At 46.5% G+C, this 12,640-nt stretch overlaps 1 long non-coding RNA gene across 1 annotated transcript in view; it reads left to right on the top strand.

Moving 5' to 3' along the window:
* LOC129486245 (uncharacterized) overlaps positions 1-12,261 on the top strand; it is a 36,593-nt gene extending 24,332 nt beyond the window's left edge. Inside the window, exons 2-3 of the long non-coding RNA XR_008658905.2 lie at positions 4,067-4,343; positions 12,176-12,261. This is a non-coding gene — a long non-coding RNA (uncharacterized lncRNA). The remainder of the gene's footprint in view (positions 1-4,066; positions 4,344-12,175) is intronic.
* Positions 12,262-12,640: the final 379 nt, after the last annotated feature.

Here is a 12,640-nt window from a genome sequence, read left to right as displayed (position 1 = left end):
CTCACTGCAGCCTCAACCTTCCTGGGGCTCAAGTGATCCTCCCAACTCAGCCTCCTGAGTAGCTGGGATTACAGGTGCCACCATGCCAGGCTAATTTTTTGTATTTTTTCGTAGAGATGGGGTTTTGCCATGTTGCCCCGGCTGGTGCTGGTCTCAAACTCTTGGGCTCAAGTGATCCACACTCTTCGGCCTCCCTAAGTGCTGGGATTGCAGGTGTGAGCACCATGCCTGGCCTAGATAACTCAATTTTTTAAAAGAGCAAAGGACTTGAACAGACATTTCTCTAAAGAAGACATACAAATGGCCAAAAAGTACATGAAAAGATGCTCAACATCATTAGTCATTAGAGAAATGCACATCAAAATTACAATGAGATACCACTTTATACCCACTGTGATGGCTATAATTAAGGAAAAGAACAAGTATTGGCAAGAATGTGGGGACACTGAAACCCTTGGGCCTTCCTGATGGGAACATAAAATGGTACAGCCACTGTGGAAAACAGTTGGTGGTTCTTTAAAATGCTAAACATAGAATTGCCGTATGACCCAGCAAATTTCATTCGTAGGGGTATACCCAAGAGACTTGAAAGTAGGTACTCAAACAAACACTTGTATATAAATATTCACAGTAGCAATATTCACAATAGCCAGAAGATGGAAACAACCCAAATATCCATCAATGGATGAATGGATAAACAAAATGCGGTATATCCACACAATAGAATATTATTTAGCAATAAAAACAAATGAAGTACTGATATATGCTACAACGTGGATGAACCTTGAAAACATTGTTAAGTGAAGGAAGCTAGACGCAAAAGATCATGTAGTGTATGATTTCATTTCTATGCAATATCCAGAAAAGGTCAATTCATACAGATAGAAAGAAGGTTAGTGGTCACCAGGGGATGGGGCGAAGGGAGAATGGGAGTTACTGCTTAATGAGTCAGGAGTTTCTTTGGGAGATGATAAAATGTTTTGGAACTAGATAGAGACGATGATTGTACAACATTGTGAATGTACTAAATGCCACTGAAGTGTATACTTTTAATGGCTAATTTTTTGTTATGCAGATTTTACCTAAATTTTATTTATTTATTTATTTATTTATTTATTTATTTATTTATTTATTTTGAGATGGAGTCTCGCTCTGTCGCCCAGGCTGGAGTGCAGTGGCGCAATCTCGGCTCACTGCAAGCTCCGCCTCCCGGGTTCACGCCATTCTCCTGCCTCAGCCTCTCCAAGTAGCTGGGACTACAGGCGCCCGTCACCAGGCCCGGCTAATTTTTTGTATTTTTAGCAGAGACGGGGTTTCACTGTGGTCCCGATCTCCTGACCTCGTGATCCGCCCGCCTCGGCCTCCCAAAGTGCTAGGATTACAAGCGTGAGCCACTGCGCCCGGCCTCTAAATTTTTTAAAAAAGCAAGTTCCTTAGGCCCCACATTCAGAGCTTTGGATTCAGTATATCTGGCATGATGCCCAGGACCTGAATTTTCAACAAGTACCTCAGATACCACTGATGCAAGTGGTCCAGGGACCATATTCTGAGAAACATTGCTAAACAATGTTAAGCTTCGTATTGATTCTTTTCCATAGATCTCTGAGCCTTTTACTTTTTGTAACATACGTCATAATTGTAATGGCTTATCCTGCACCTCTTTTCCCATAGACTGTAAACTCCATGAGGGCAGGGCCCATATCTTCCTTCTTCATCATCATAATGCTAGCATTTGGAAAAAGCGCCTTGAGGCTGGGCATGGTGGCTCATGCCTGTAATCTCAGCACTTTGGGAGGCTGAGGCCTGGGCAACATGTCAAAAACCCATCTCTACAAAAAAATAAAAAATTAGCTGGGTGTGGTGGCGCACGTGCCTGTAGTCCCCGCTACCTGGGAGGCTGATGCAGGAGGATAGATTGAGTCTGGGAGGTTGAGGCTGCAGTGAGCTGAGATTGTGCCACTGCACTCCAGCCTGGATGAGAGCAAGACTCTGTCTCAAAAAATAAAGAAAGAAAGAAAAGAAAAGAAAAGAAAAGAAAAGAAAAGAAAAGAAAAGAAAAGAAAAGAAAAGAAAAAGCACCTTGACCTTACACGTGCCCAGTAGATACGGGGTGAATTTTTTTTTTTTGAGACAGAATCTCGCTCTGTCACCCAGGCTGGAGGGCAGTGGTGTGATCTCAGCTCGCTACAACCTCGCCTCAAGGTTTAAGCGATTCTCCTGCCTCAGCCTCCAGAGCAGCTGGGATTACAGGCGCGCGTCACCATGCCTGGCTAATTTCTTATATTTTTTGGTAGAGGCGGGATTTCACCATGTTGGCCAGGCTGGTCTTGAACTCCTGACCTTAGGTGATGCACCAGCCTCGGCCTCCCAAAGTGCTGGGATTACAGGCATGAGCCACCACGCCCGGCCTGATATAGAGTGAACTGAATGACTGAACTGGATTAACTAGAAGGGATCAGAGTAGAAGGGAAAAATCTTAAGGAGCCTCTAGCCCAAGAATCCACAGTGTAAGCAGTGGGAGCAGCATTTAACCCCCCTTATCCCCATGGCTTCCATTGCACAACAAAATGTATCAGCCCACAGTGTGGAAATCAAGAAACTATGGTAGGGAAAGGAGGCCATCCCCATGGCCCCAGACTGGGCTCCCCTTGGGGAGGCACCTCTAGGAGCTGATGACCAAGACTGAGCAGAGTAGTCTTGGCTCTGAGACCCTGGGGCATGGCATCCAGAGGTGCACAGCTCTGTTGGCATGGCCTGGCTGGAAGACTCTGGCCAGGTTTTCCTGGTCTCCCTGGCTGATCCCAGTGCCTTTTGGCTTGGTGACTGCTCTCGCTCTTGGCTGCTTCCACGGTGCCTTAGGGCACACAGTCAGCAGAATAGCTTCCCTCAGCATCGCTGAGCTGGGTCTGGGCCATCCCACTGTCGCCTGTGCTGACTTCTGAGGCCTCATCAACACTGCAGGAAGCATGATGCACCCAAGAGGATGTAGGTGGGACATCCAGGGGATGGAGCCTCCTGCCTGGGCCTCTCATATGGAGCCAGCACAAATATAATTCTATCCTCACTGCTCTTACCTCTTCTCATCCAGGGGCAGGCTTCCTCTAGTCAAGCAATTTTCCTTTTCTCCTCTGTGTCTTCTCTGAAGGGAAGGGTGAAATTTTTCAAGTCTTCACTAAGTTTGTGACCATCAATTAACCCTAAATCAATCAATAATCACCACCCCTATCCACACACACTTATATACACAAATATAGGAAGTCAGCCAGGCACAGTGGCTCACACCTATAATCCCAGCACTTTGGAAGGCCGAGGCAAGTGGATCACCTGAGGTCAGGAGTTCGAGACCAGCCTGGCCAACATGGTGAAACCCGTCTCTACTAAAAGTGAAAAAAAAAATTAGCTGGGCGTGGTGGCACATGCCTGTAATCCCAGCTGTTTGGGAAGCTGAGGGAGGATAATCGTTTGAACCTGGGAGGCAGAGGTTGCAGTGAGCTGAGATCACACCACTGCACTCCAGCCTGGGTGAAAGAGCAAGACTCCTTCTCAAAAAAACCATATATGTGTGTGTGTGTGTGTGTGTGTGTGTGTATGTGTGTGTGTGTATATATATATATATTTGAAGTCAATGTCTTTCATAGAAAAAAGTAGGACCTTTTTAAAATCTTATCATTGGCTAATTATGTGGCCTTCTTCAAGGCCTCAAATCCTTCCCTCAACATGAAGAGTTACTGCCAGCCAGGGGCAGAGGCATGTGCCTATAGTCCCGGCTACTGCAAAGGCTGAGGAGGGAGAATCTCTTGAGCCCAGGAGTTCGAGTCTGCAGTAAGCTATCATCATGCCACTGCACTCCAGCCTGGGCAACAAACTGAGACCCCCATCTGTAAAATAATGAAATAATTAAAAAAATAAAAAATAATAAATGAAAAAAGTTGTTTCCATTGAGTACCTACAATGCACCAAGCAGTTAAGCTTCGAGCCTTACAAATGCATCACCTCATTCAGTTCCCACATAACCCTATAAGGTAAGTAACATTTTCTTTTTTCTTTTCTTTTTTTTTTGAGACAGAGTTTCACTTTTGTCACCCAGCATGGAGTGCAATGGTGGATCTTGGCTCACTGCAACCTCCGCCTCCCAGGTTCAAGCTATTCTCCTGCCGCAGCCTCCCAAGTAGCTGGGATTATAGACGTGCGCCACCACGCCCGGCAAATTTTTGTATTTTTAGTTGAGATGGGGTTTCGCCATATTGGCCAGGCTGGTCTCGAACTCCTGACCTCAGATGATCCACCCGCCTTGGGCGCCCAAAGTGCTGGGATTACAGGTGTGAGCCACCACACCTGGCCAGGTAAGTAACATCTTAAAAAGGTAATTGTGAAATATAACATATATACAGAAGATGTCTAAAACATGTATATGAACCTATAATATATTTATATATATCTATTACATATATATCTGTAAGAACGTTCCCTTTCTTTCTTTGTAGTTTTGTTACCCATATATGGATTTCTAAATAATATAATTTAGTCTTGCCTATTTTTGAAATATAAGTGAATGGGATCATACTGTACATATTCTTTTGAGTTTTTTTTTTTTAAACTTACTCTTATCTTTGTGAAAGGCTAGAAAAAGTAGACCCTGACTGGACAGCCACATCCCAGCTGAATTCTAATACCGTGGAAGAAGGAGAGAATGGATGTTGGTGGATAATTAGCCATTTTGCTACAATGTATTACTCACCCACCTCCCATTATTTCTGGAGTTATTTCTTTCCTGCTTACTTTGATTAATAATTTCCCCTTCTTTTCTATCTCATGGCAACCTCAATGATAAATCATGGAACCAATGAGTAGGCTTTAGTTCAAGAAGGCAATAATTTCATTTCTAGGTGGTTTTGGGCAATGTGAGCAGAAATGCCCTTCTACACCATCAAATTTTTTTTTCTCTCTCTCTTTTTTTTGAGATGGTGTCTCACTCTGTCGCCCAGGCTGCAGTGCAGTGGCACGATGTTGGTGCACTGCAACCTCCATCTCCCGGGTTCAAGCAATTCTCCTGCCTCAGCCTCCCAAGTAGCTGGGATTACAAGTGTGCGCTACCACACTGGGCTAATTTTTTTTTTATTTTTAATAGAGGCGGAGTTTTACCATGTTGGCCAGGCTGGCTTCAAACTCCTGAGCTCAAGTGATCTGCCCACCTCAACCTCCCAAAACGCTGGGATTACAGGTGTGAGCCACCGCGCCCAGCCTCAAATTTTCTTGAATAAACATATTTTGAGGGCTTACTTCCCATAAGATACTAAGCACATGCAAAGGCATCCTGACTGCTTACCGTGTATGGAAATTCCAATTCCAGTTGAAGGGTTAAGGGTATGTGCACCCACAGGGTAAGCTTAGAACCAATTTATAGAGTCTTAGATGTCCAGCCATATCCTGTCCTGCAAAGACAGTCCCATGTAGTACATGCAGAGAAGGGTGGACTGGATGTGAGATACATAGGGAGTTGTGGGTGTAGGAGAGGTGGTAGGATAGGGTGAGGATCAGAAAGATCTAGGAGGTGTTTCCTAGCTCTGCCCTAGTTGGGCAAATCTCTGAATTACTCTCAGCCTCAGTTTCCTCATTGGTAAAATGTACCTATATCTGAGAAAGGGATAGTTATTATCCTCATTTTACAGATGACGAATCCCAGGTTCAGAGAAGTTAGCTTGCTCAAGAATTCATTAGAGAAAGTGGAGTCAGGATTCAAGCCCAGGCAGTCTGACTCCAGAGCTGAAGTTCTTCATTGCTAAGATTCACTAGTGGGATGGGGGTGTGCAGAATGAGTGGGGGGAGGAGGATATGCTTTTAACACACTTAATACATCCGCTGTTAGATGTTTCCTGATGTCCAAGTTGTTAAAAAGGGAGTAAGTGTGTTTTAGCATGAAGGAAACACGGTGCTGTGGGTGGGCAGGAAGGATGAGGAACAGAGACTCAATGATCCCCGGCTCTCTCATGCTGTTTCTTTCTTGGGTTTACAGCCTCGGGCAGGCCCCAAGTAGAACAGCCACGTAAACGCATGCCCAGAGCGCTTGCCTCCAAGATGAGGGCATGAGCGCAGGATGCCACTAAATTTCCCTCGCCCAGCAGCCAAGGTTTTTGGGATTGGGGGGTGGGGTGCAACAGTTGCCACAGTTATTGTTCCTCCAGAGCCTCGGAGCAAGATTTCCCCCCAAAGCCATATTAAATAAATAAAAGGAAATTCAGCAGATGGGAACATGAATCAATGAAAACTCCCATATGAGTGCAAAGATTTATGTCAAAAAACAAAACATCAACATCTGGGAGCTGCCGCGTCTCCTCTTGGCTGCTCGTTTGGAATGGATTCTCAGCGTCGCTTTCCGCCTCTTTCTAGCCCTGGGAGAGGACAGCAAGAAATAAAGAATGAAGCCCATTAAACACAGTCATTTTTAATCAGAAATGAATGCTGCTTTCCCCCTCAAGGCTGGAGAGAACGTGATGCAGGCAATGGAGCTTCGGGCTCGGCCCCGGGATCGTGGGGAGAGAGAGCCCCCTGCCGGGCGCGGAGGGGCGCCCTCCCTCCCAGGCCCCGGGCCGCCGTCTGGGGTCGGTTCCCTCCAGATTTCACAGCCGCGGCAGCAGCAGGAGCGCGCACACGCCCGCGCCCACTGCACTGCGGCGGTGCTCGGCAGCTCAGCCGCGGGGCCGTCACGTGGGTGCGGCCCGGCCCCGGGCGATTCTGGGGCCGTCTCCGCAGGCAGTCAAGCCTGCCGCCGGGGCGCTCCTCTGGTCAGGGCGAAACTGCACCTGCCTTCCCCAATCCGGGGGAAGGGAGGCGGCGAAAGAGGAACCTAGGCCTTGAATAACGTGTACTGCGGATCCAAGTCTGCACTTAGCTCTTAAGCTGGGCCACGCAGGGCCTAAAGGGGCAGGCGTTGGATCCTGATATCTGGGTCCAAATCAACTCTGCCACCGTCAATTATGTGACCTTGAAGAAATTTACCTCCCTGAGCCAGCATTTCATCATCTGTAAAATGGGAATAATAGCACCAGTCTCCCAGGGAGGCTGTGAAAAGTAAATGAGAAACCATGCGAAATAAACACAGTGCACATATACATACGATTTGTATAAATGTTAGCTATTATAATCAGGGATAAAGATTCAAATTCTCATCATAGCCTACACGGCTCTTACAAGCCATGCTCCTAGCTCTGCAGCCTTGGAGAGGTCACTGATCCCTTCCATCACTGGGTTCCAGCCGCATTAACCTTGACTTCCACTGAGCAGCCTAGTTCCTATCTGCCTCAGGACCTTTGCATCTGCTGTCCCCTCTGCCTGGATGGCTCTTTTCCACCTTCTGCTTCAACCCAGCCTGCCCTTTCTTTGGGCCTCAATTTACTTGTCACATTGTCCAGGAAATTCTTCCCGATTCATTTCTGCCCAAAATATAGTTCCTCTGCTCTATGCTCTCATAGCAGCCCACCTTCTCCTTCCTAGCAACCTTCCTAATTGAAATGTATCATCAGTTTTGTTATGTTTACTGTCCATCACCCCCTGGACAATTCACTCCATGAGGCCAGGAGCCCAGCCTATCTCATTCACTTCTGTATCCTCAGTCCCCAGGACATGACTGGCCTAGGCTCTCCATTTGTGGTAAATGACCCAGAGGGGATGGTGGGACTCAGGCCAGAGGGAATCCTGGGTCTTCTACATTGTTTCACCAGTTCCTTCCAACAGTAAACATTCATTTATTAAGCTCTTCTATATGCTACGTCCTGTGTTGGGCACTAGAGACACAGACTCATACAATTCAATCTCTGACTTAATGGAGCTTGTAGTTCAAAGGCAGAGATGGATATGTGAACAGAGGACAACACAGATGGGGTGAAGACAGCAATGGGGGTGGTTGTTCCTACAAGGACAGGGCCCTTGGCTCCAAGTGGCATAGATGGACTAAGCTAAGTGCTTTACCTGCATTATCTAACTAAAACTCACAACTATTAGAGAGGCCTATTATCATCCCCATTATACAGATGAGACAAAAAGAATTTAAACAACTTGCCTAGTGTCAAAAAAAGAGTAAAAGCAGAAGCGAGATTCGAACAGGCGCACACACATTCCGATTCAGAGCCAGAGCTCTGAACCACTTGGTCACACTGCCTGGAGAAAACAGCTGTGAGATTACCTACCTCCGACCCTCATGACTCCAGTTCTGTGCTGGGTAGAGTACGGCCCCGTCCCTCCTGGGTTCCTGCCAATAGGACTGCCACCACCCAAGAGCAGAGAGGAGGTAGGGAGAGCAGGGCTGAGGGGCCACACCTGGCACTTAATGAGGAATGTTCACAAGGGCGGCAAAGGGGACCTGCAACAGCTCAGCTAAAAACAGGAGCATCTCTGACTTCCATGCTGCCAAATCCCCAGTGCTTGAGGGAGGCCCCAGCCTAAACTCAGCTCAGCGCCCTGAGGGTGTTGCTCTCACCTTTCTCACCTGCTTCCAAACTTCACTGATCCTGCTACACCTCCCTTCACCACCTGGGGCTTTTTTTAAAGGTTGAATTCACATCCTCCATTTGCTCTCGTAATGACAGCTCTGCCTGCCCTCCTAGAACCCAAGAGTCAGCCAGCATAGGGTTTGGAGGCTTCTGGGAGCTGTTCTTCAGGGCCTTCTCTGCTGAGGCCTGGCTGAGGCCAGGTAGGGGGTTCCTTTGAGGATCCGATGGGACCACCTGCCTTTTCAAGTCTTCCCACCCTCCAGCTATCAGAAAGCTGCATCCTCCACTAGCATCTGGGGAATTCTGACAGGTGCATCTGAGGTCACAGCATGACATCTAATGGATAAATCTAGCAGGTGGTGGAGGACTGAACTGGAACTCAGGAAAGAGGACAAAGGTAAGGCTAATGATAGTCACCATTTTGAGTTCTTTCTGTGTGCCAGGCACTGTGCTAACTAAGCACTTTACATGTGCTCCATTTCACAGATGAGGAAGTGAAGCTCAAAAAATTCAAGTAACTTCCCAAAGTGCACACAACTGAGAAAGTGGTGGAGGATTCAAACCCTGATTATCAGGACTCCAGAACCCAAGCTCTTAACCACTGTATTTTCATTTAAGAGTCAACAGGACAGAGGGAGTTTAAGAGCAATAGGGAAAGAATGGACCTCTGGACAATGCTGGTACTCGGGGTCAGAAGGAGGAAGAAGCACTGCTAGAGAGATGTAGAGACCCGGGAAGCTGAAGAGGAGACAGATTTAAGGGTCTGATGCAAAAGAAGGTGATTTTGACAGGATCCAGTGACTAGCTGGGTATGGGAGTGTCTGACACCTTTGGGGTGTCTGAGCAGATCATGAGAAATCCAGACAGAAAGCCAGAGAGAAAGGGCTCACTTTGTTGCCTCCTGAGTCCATAATTCTGGTCTTTCCTGGGTCCCAGCTGTCTCTTGCCCTTGGGGTTCATTAAATGTCCTGTCCACTCTTCCATACCCTGATAAAACTTTTTCGAAAGCTAGCTTCAATGAGTTTCTAATACTTGAAGTAAGAGTCAAAACTAGTGTGGGGTCATGAGAAAACCTGAACCAGAGGAAAAAAAGAAAACAGAAAACTAGTATTGGGGAGGGCAGAGAAGGAAGAGTTGAGCCAACAATGAGTTCAAGATTCTTTTCCTGGGTGGCTTGGGGAAACTATACAATAGCAGAAAAATGGAAGCAGATGATGAGGTTTTGTGTGTAAGATTCAAGGAGTGGATGGTCAACTGAGTCAAGTGCTCTGGGTCAAGGTGTCTGATTGAGCAAAGGTCCACTGGTGGTTAATGAGGTGGTCTTTGATGACCCTAGTGACCCCTGTATCAGAAGAACAGAGATGGAAGCTGGGAGACAAGGCTGAAAAGTGAAGGAGTCATGCAGAAATGGAAGGTAGCATATGTGTTACTTAATTAAGAAATCTGGCAGTAGGGAGAAAGAAACAGAATGGTAGCTGAAAAGGGCAGGAGGATCAAGTAAAGGGTTTTTCCCCTAAGATTGGAAAGGCCTGTGTATATTTCACAGGCGGAAAGAAAAAAGGTAGGAGAAAGATGTATGCTTTGGCATGAGGGTCAGGATAATTATAGAGACAAAGTTCTAAAAGGGACAGGAAGGAAATGGGACTGAGAACAAACAGAGTTTAGCCTTAGGACAAAGGGAAGAGACAGACCTCTCCAACTGAGACTGTGTTCTTGTCATTTCCACCAAATCATAAACATGCCTTACATTTATTTGTTTAGTGTGCAGCTAACATCTAGGTGTACTCACAGCTGCTATTAAGTTAGATTCTTCTTCGTCATCATCAAATACAGCTACCATTTATAGACCATGTGCCCAGCAGTTTAACTGTGTCATCTCATAAGAAGAATACAATTATCATTCCCATCATACAGATGAAGAAACTGAGGGAAAAGATATTATAATGAACTTGACCAAGATAACCCAGCTGCTAAGGGAGACAGCTGTGTTGGATGCTAGACAATTCAATTCTAGAACCCCTGTTCTCCTGTGCTGCTTTCTGACACTTCACAGAGTTGAAAATAATTGACTCTAGAGAGCAGGATTAGAGGGTAGAGAGCGTGTGGCAGAGGTCTGCTGTCTTTTGATATAAGCCTTTAGTATTATTTGACTTTTTACTAGAGTAGGAGCTTTTCGACGACCATTATTTATCTGAGGGGTCAAATCCACTGAGCTTGGCTTGCTCTATGCTCCCTGCCAGTGGGCTCTTCCTTAATATACGTCACACTTAAGTATAAATCGATCCCTGGCTGGGTGTGGTGGCTCACACCTATAATCCCAGCACTTTGGGAGGCCGAGGCGGGCGGATCATCTAAGGTCGGGAGTTCGAGACCAGCCTGACCAACATGGTGAAACCCTGTCTCTACTAAAAATACAAAAATTAGCTGGGTGTGGTGGTGCATGCCTGTAATCCCAGCAACCTGGGAGGCTGAGGCAAGAGAATCGCTAGAACCCAGGAGGTGGAGGTTGCGGTGAGCCGAGATCGTGCCATTGCACTCCAGCCTGGGCAACAAGAGCGAAACTCCAACTCAAAAAATAAAATAAAATAAAATAAAATAAATTGACCCCGACCAACCCCATGTCCAGATCCCTACCAGGTAGGTTTTCTATGATATGTTCTTTAAAAAGCAATTAAAACAAAAAAATTTGTATAAAGGCATTTGCACTGTTTTATAAGAAAAATCCCAGCCAGGTGCGGTGGTTCACACCCATAATCTCAGCACTTTGGTCAGACCTCCTCTCCTGAGGTCAGGAGTTCGAGAACAGCCTGGCCAGCATGGCAAAACTCCGTCTCTACTAAAAATACAAAAATTAGCTGGGTGTGTGATCCCAACTACTCAGGAGGCTGAGGCAGTAGAATTGCTTGAACCCAGGAAGCAGAGGTTGCCATGGGCTGAGATTGCACCACTGCACTCCAGCCTGGGCGACAGAGCAAGACTCCATCTAAAAAAATAAAAAATAAATAAAAACAAAATCCCACTAATAAAAAGCAAAAGCAAGAAGAGCTAGTACTAGTATTAGTGCTGAGGTGATGACTCAGCTTTCTCAGTGCTGAAGGTGAGGTCACTGGCCTAGAAGGGACAGGGTGAAAATGAGGGCTTGACCCCCACTAACACAGCAGCCAATAGCCTTTCTTGGATCCCTCTGGCCTGGTCACTCCCCTGCCAAAACCCTTCCTAGATGGCCGGTGCCTTCAGGACAGAGTCCAAACGTTTTACGGGCTTACAAGGCGTTATGACCTTCCGCTATTTACCTCTCCGGACTAAAGGCCTATCACCACCCCATCGCCATGACTCCATGCCTCCCTCCCGGCTCCAGCTACAGTGATCTTAAATTGTGTTTTCTTTGCCTCTCTGGAACTTTTTATCAGCTGTGTTCCCTGCCTGAACTGGGTTTCTTTTCCTCTTCTTCACCTGGTTAGTTTCCAGGCCTCATGATTCAGGTTAATTTAGCATCACTGCTTCCAGGAAGTCTTCCTGACTTCTATGCCTAGGTTATGGGCCTTCCCTGGGTGTTCCCATAGCACTCTGTACTTTCTTCACCACAGCACTTGCTTGTCTCCAAAGTCTACTTCCCAGTATTTGTGACCTTGTGTTTTCCCCTCCCACACTGATTCTGGGCTGACCCTGTGAGTTGCTTTAACCAACAGAGTGCAGAAGTGATGCTATGCCAGTTCCTGCCAGCTTCCACTTGTGTACTTTTGGAAGCTCTGAGCCACTGTGTAAGAAGTTCAGCGACACAGCTGGAGAGGTCATGTGGAGCAGACGGGACCTGAGACTACATGGAGAAAGAGGCCCAGCCTTTCCAATGCCCTACTTGAGTCTTCATATGACTGCCGTCTGACTACAACCTCATGACAGACCCCAAGTGAGACCAGCAGAATTGCCCAGCTGAGCCCAGTCAATTTGCAGAACTGTGAGAGATAATGATTGTTTTAAGCCGCTCAATTTTGGGGTGTTTGTTATGCTGCAATAAGTAACTAAAACACCACTCTGTATTTTAATTGCCTACTGACTTTGTTTGCACTCCTAGGCCATTTTCTGTGAGGGCAAGGACCACATCCATGATCTTTTTTTTTTTTAATTTTTCCTCAAGACAGAGTCTTGCTCTGTCG

Source organism: Symphalangus syndactylus, chromosome 7 (assembly GCF_028878055.3).
Source record: "Symphalangus syndactylus isolate Jambi chromosome 7, NHGRI_mSymSyn1-v2.1_pri, whole genome shotgun sequence".
Taxonomy (NCBI): domain Eukaryota; kingdom Metazoa; phylum Chordata; class Mammalia; order Primates; family Hylobatidae; genus Symphalangus; species Symphalangus syndactylus.
Note: the sequence above shows the minus strand (reverse complement) of the source record. Positions and strands in the feature narration are given on the sequence as shown.